The sequence below is a fragment of the Phyllostomus discolor genome, chromosome X (genome assembly GCF_004126475.2).
Source record: "Phyllostomus discolor isolate MPI-MPIP mPhyDis1 chromosome X, mPhyDis1.pri.v3, whole genome shotgun sequence".
Lineage (NCBI taxonomy): Eukaryota > Metazoa > Chordata > Mammalia > Chiroptera > Phyllostomidae > Phyllostomus > Phyllostomus discolor.
The window spans coordinates 55,900,718-55,907,145 of NC_050198.1; the positions used below are offsets into that span (position 1 = coordinate 55,900,718).

A 6,428-nucleotide genomic window follows, 5' to 3' on the forward strand; every position below is an offset into this window, starting at 1 on the left:
TGTGCCCATGAGTTTTTTTTCTCTTTTTTTCTTATCCCTCCACCCCCAGCCTTGCCCCTCTGACAGCTGTCAGCCTGCTTTCCTTCTATGAGTCTGTCTCTATTTTGCTTGTTATTTCATTTTGTTCATTAGATTCCACAAAAGGGTGAGTGAAATCCTACAGTACTTGTTTTTCTCTGACCGGTGTATTTCACTTAGATTAATGCTCTCCAAGTACATCCATGCTCTTACAAAAGGTATGATTTCCTTCCTTTTATGGCTGAGTAGTATTCCATTGTGTGGATTTACCACAGTTTTTTCATCCTCTCATCTATAGATGGACACTTGGACTGCTTCTGAATCTTGACTATTGTAGATAATGCTGCAATGAACATGAGGTGTTTATGTTATTTAGAATTAGTGTTCCGGGTTTTTTTATTATATATTCTCAGAAATTGAATCACTGGGTCATAAGGCAGTTCAGTTTTAATTTTTTTGAGGAAACTCCATACTGCATTTCACAGTGGCTGCATCAGTCTACATTCCCACCAACAGTGCACAAGTATCCCCTTTTCTCCACATCCTCACCAACACGTGTTTGTTTATTTATTGATGATAGCCATTCTGGTAGGTATGAGGTGATATTGTGGTTTTAATTTGCACTTCTCTGATGATTAGTGATGTTGAGCATCTTTTCATGTCTGTTGGCCATCTGTATGTCCTCTTTGGGGAAGTGTCTGTCCAGGTACTTTGTCCATATATTTTTAAAGGTTTTATTTATTTATTTTTAGACAGAGGGGAAGTGAGGGGAAAAGAGAGGGAGAGAAACATCAATGTGTGGTTGCCTCTTGTGTGCCCCCTACTGGGGACCTGGCCTGCAACCCAGGCATATGCCCTGACTGGTAATCGAACAAGCAACCCTTTCATTCTCAGGTCAGTGCTCAGTCCACTGAGCCACACCAGCCAGGGATCTTTGTCCATATTTAATTAGATTGTTTTCTGGGGTGTTGATTTTTTTAAGTACTTTATAAAGTTTGGATATTAACCTTTGATTAGATGTATCATTGGTGAATATGTTCTCCCATTTAAATGGATTGTCTTTACATTTTGTTGATGGTTTCCTTTGCTGTGCAAAAATTTTTTAGTTTGCTGTAGTCCCATTTTTAAAAATTTTTATTTTTTTCTCTTTGCCTGGGGAGATATGTGAGAAATAATATTGCTACAAACAGTGTGTGAGATAATATTGCCTATGTTTTCTTCTAGGATTTTTATAGTTTTGAGTCTAACATTTAAGTTTTTAATCCATTTTAAGTATTTCTTGTGTGTGGTATAAGAAGGTGGTCTAGTTTCATTTGTTTTGCATGTATCTGTCCAATTTTCTCAGCACCATTTATTGAAGAGACTATCTTTACCACGTTGTATGTTTTTGCCTCCTTTGTGAAATATTAATTGACCATAAAGGTATGGGCTTATTTCTGGACTGTCTATTATATCCTATTGAACTATCTGTCTGTTTTTTAAACTATGCATGTTATTTTACTTGTAACCTCATGTATTAATATGGGACACTTTTAATTTAGTACTTAGAAATTAATAATTAAAAATCAAATGTAAGTAATGTCTGAAGTTACTAAGATAATTTACAATAAAACTATAATTCTGTTTCTACTTATTGGAAATACAATAATTCAAAATGAGCCAACCTAAAATGTACCTTTAGCAATAGAGTGTGGGTATAAGTTAGCAAAGTATTAAGTAAGATTCCAGGGAACCTCTAAAATTACTTTTAAGAACTTCAGAACTGATTATATATTAAAATATTAACTATAAGTTTAAGTTTATTCATGCATGACCTTATTTAAAGCAGTGTATGTATACTCACTAGCAAAATTCATGTCAATAAGATATTTTTCAAGTATAGTCTTTTCCAGATATTTCACTACGTTAGACTAGGTGTTCCAGTGACTAGTCTGAGTTTCTTTTGAGACATAAGTCTTTAATGAAGACATGTTTCTGAAAATAAGGCAGTTTCTACAATCTGCATATGAATAGAAAACAAATCTTTGGTTTTTAGTTAAAGTGGCAGGAAGGATTTTGCAAAAATAAATACTAAAGAGCCAAAGCAATGAAAAGGCTCTTAGTAAGCAATGGGAAACTCCAAACCCCGTCAAGGTCAACAAAGCACCTAAGGCAAGTCAAGTTCAGATGATCTAATCATCTTCACTTAGAGTTCTAATAATATATATACAGGATTTTTATCATCTGAAGAATGTGAACCTGAAAGGGTAATGTCCACCTGTGAGCATTGTGAAAAAGAAGAGTCACAAGAGTTGATAAATGGGAGTCATATTGGAAATCAGCTGTTCTATCTTCCATATTTATAAATGAGGAAACAGGCCCATTCATGAAACTAGTGACACCAGAGCTGTGTTTCTAGATTTCTAGTCCATTTCTCTTAGGGTAGCACAAATTGTAGATTTTTAGTTTCATTGGCTAGTAAAACCAAGTGTGGAGAGTTTCAGAGATGTGAATTTGAGAAAAAATAAATTCCCATCAAATCCCCAAGGACACATTGGAAATGTATAATAGTTTATGTATTAATTCTTTTATATCATGTGTTAGACAATTTAGCTAATATATTAATTGACATATACAATTCCTTTTAATTCTATCTAAAAATAGCAGACCAACATTAAATGAGAACATTATATAAGATTCCATTTGAATGTATAAAAGGCCAAGGTAATAAACTGTGAACCACCACTTCTTGGGAGAAAGAACACATCCACTGTCCAGTTCAGAGAGAAAACCACTGCTTGTTCCCTGGTAGACTGTCCACTCTTCAATGGGGAAGATGGTGCTTATGATTTAAACACTTTCTACAAAGCTCATATACAAACAGTCCACTCTAGATTTGTTAACTATTTAAGGCTGTCATTTTCAAGTATAAAGGTTTAGTGTTTTGTTAGGTAGCTAGATGCCTAAGAAAGGACCTGGAACCAGAAAAGTACAATTAAGGGCTTTTATTCTAGGTGGGACACTGCGATCAGGCAGGTGGGGTCCAAACCGAGGACAGCCCAAAAGGAGAGGGTGGCAGGGCTTTTAAGGTGTGTAGCAGACCCTTAGGGAGGGTGAATCACCCTGCTGATCTGCTCCAGGTGTCCTGGGTATCTGATCAGGGAGGGCTGATTCTATAGAAAATTCGGAGAAGGGAGTGGGCAGTGAGGGTTCAACTGGTTTCCAGCAGGATGCCAGTGGCTGTGCCTCAGTTGCTTCTGATATGGGGAATCTCGTGGTCAGGTATTTAACCAGTGATGTATACCTTCTTTATTTCAGCATAGGTGGTGGCTTAAGTCCATGTCCCAGTTCACTCTAACACATTCTATTAGCCAGTCTGTACAACAGGCATAACTATAAGCTGAAGTCATGGAAATCAATACATAATGACATAAAAACAAAGACACAAAATCATAATTTTGGCAACAGCATTTTTAAATGTAGAAAAGGCTAGAAAGAGGGAAATATATGGATTAGATTATGCTTCTCTCTGAACTACAATGGTTTGTTTACACTGAAACTTTGTCTAACATTATTGTCTGTTGCATGGCATTTGGAATAAGGCAGATCCACAGCAGACCAAACAAGGAAGCTTAATTAGATAACAGATAATTAAGATGGTTTATCTACAACATAGTTCAATGGCTTGTTCACCCAGAAAAAGGTTAGAAATGGTTAAAGTTTACTAAAACTTCACAGATAACATGAACATGTTTTTTTTTTTTTTTAACAAACACAAAAACAGGACCTTTCACTTAAGGGCCAACATGCATTGCTTATGGATGAAATAAATCAATATTATTTACCTCTGGCTTGGTGTAATATTGTGAAATATTACACTCTGGCTGAAAAAAAAAGGGTATCTGGAAGCCAGTATTTTATTTAACTTAAACTGTAGATTTTTGATAGACATTGTAGTTCTGTAACTTGTGCTATGGTTCCAGTGTCTGCATCTGAAAGGTGACATCAGTTTTATAATGGAAGCAATTGTTTATTTATTCATTTTTATTTTTTTATTTTAATTGTTGTTAAGTATAGTTTTCTGTTTTTTATTGTTGTTCAAGTACAGTTGTCTCCATTTTATTTATTTATTTATTTATTTTCAGAAAGAGGGGAAGGGAGGGAGGAAGAGAGGAGGAGAAACATCAAAGTGTGAGAGAAAAACATCCGTTGCCTCTTGTATACCCCCAAGTGGGGACCTGGCCTGCAACCTAGGCATGTGCCCTGACCAGGAATTGAACCAGTAACCCTTCAATTTGCAGGCTGGAGCTCAATCCACTGAATCACACCAGCCAAGGAAACAACTGCTTTGTTATAAATTCCATGTAACATGCTTGAATTCTAGGTCTTTTCTCTTTAATACAATTTAAAGTTTCTTGTGGTTTGATTATCATACACACTTCTCATTTCATTTGATATACAAGCCAATGTGGAAGTTAAAAACAGAATTACCAACTTTAGAGAGCTAAATTGAGTTCAAGATTATGTCAAAGTCTGACCTAGATTTTTAATTTGTAATTTTAGCATGTTTCTCATGCTGTTTGGGGAGCATCAGACTAAATTTGCAGTTGCCAGAAGCCTTATTACAGTTGAATGCATATTAACTAAAACATGTACATTTTTGGTGTTAATGATAAATGCAGCTCTGACTTTATAACAATTTGGCATTCTTTAAGAAACCACATTAAGCTTTAATATAAAAATATTTAGGTTACATTTAACTTGTGTTCAATTAATAATAAAGTATTTTTTTCTCTTTTGATTTCATACATGCTCTCCTCTGGTATGGCCCTCCCATCTTTTGTACACTTGGAACGACCTTTGGCTACGTGGCTGGCCTTGTTATTTCACCACTGTCAATGTACTGGAATTGAAAGTGATTTACATACGAGAACAATAAATTATAACAAAGGACGTTTTATTTTGCACAGATTCCATGAAGACTGCTGAAATGTATATGATCTAAGCGAGGCATTTCTATTTACAGCACCATTTTTATGTAGTTATATGACATGATTTTATCTTTTAAAACTGAAACCATTAAGACATTGTACCTTCTAGCTGAAATAAAGTATTCGTAATAATTGTGGCTTTGAGTGCTGTTTGCTGCTTCTTGGATCTTTAAGAATCATTCTTAATGAGTTTTATAGAATTCTGAGGGCAGGATTTTTTTTCCTTTCAAATTTTAAACTGCTTCAGTATTTATAAGAGGTCTGAGTATAGCTTTAGCACTTCATATGCTTTCTTAGAGAGAAATGGGAAGTTTCCTTGGCCACTGAAGATGTTTCTCACATAATCAACAGTTTATACTTGATTCTTTTTTTTTTACTGTGTGTTTCTTTGGAGTTAAAATAGCTATGATAGCCTCACAAAAATAGTCTTCAAGCTGACCATCCATACATCAGTGTGCTCCTGTCTCTTTTGCTAGTTTCTGTCCTTATTCCACACATACAGGTTTTTCTTTCCTGTCACTCATTCTTGCTCAAGTTTTAGGATCACCTTGGAGATGAGTTCCTATTAATAAAAAAGGGTATATTTGGTGCACTTTCCTTAAGTTCTGGTATCCCCTCCTCTTTCACAATTGAGGCTGGATTTACCACAGAGAAACATATAAGGAAGGCATCACTTATTAGATAAAGGCCCCAGACAATCATAGGCTTCCTGTCTGGCTGTGTCATAGAGTCCCAGGAAGTACTGCTTGCCACCTAGGGTGACCTGACTGTGTAGTGGTCTAATGCTGAATACATACTCCTCCAGGAATGAGTCATTGGCATAGCTCGTGAGTAGGCACATCTTGCTCACTGTGCAGTCATGACCACAACACACTTAAGCATCAGTGCACCAGGTGCCTGGTGCACGAGCCATGCTGTGGCTAGCCAGCCTCCAGGCACAGTCCCTCCCTCTTACACCATGAACTGACACCAGGCTTAACCCCAGCCTGCCTAGGAGGTCGGCTGCCGCTCCACGCAGCTCAGGGAGAGGGCATGGGCCTAGGTGTGCCAACATCTCAGTAACTGCCCAGGCCACTGTCCAGATACCTGCCTAGGCCATGGGTATTGTGCCTGCCTGCTGCTCCTGTGCTTGGTGCATGTGTCCTCTCTCTGGCCAGGCCTCTGAGGAGAATCTTCTGGGTCATAAAACCGTGCAGCCATGGGGAGATGGCAATTCTGGGGAGAGGAGAGAGGGGAGGGGTCAGGTAACTTTCCTCTCTGCTGCTCCCTTGCCACTACCATGCTATTTTGATAACTATGGCCTTGTAGTATAGTTTGATATAATGTAGTGTGATACCTCCAACTTTGTTCTTCTTTCTCAAGATGGTGTGGCTATGCCACACCACAAAAGATCTTTTGTGGTTCCATATAAATTTTTGGAATATTTTAGTTCCATAAAAT

At 37.1% G+C, this 6,428-nt stretch overlaps 1 pseudogene; it reads right to left on the bottom strand.

The window, feature by feature from the left end:
- Positions 1-5,202: 5,202 nt before the first annotated feature.
- LOC114505541 lies at positions 5,203-6,188 on the bottom strand (annotated as a pseudogene).
- Between the last annotated feature and the right edge of the window lie 240 nt (positions 6,189-6,428).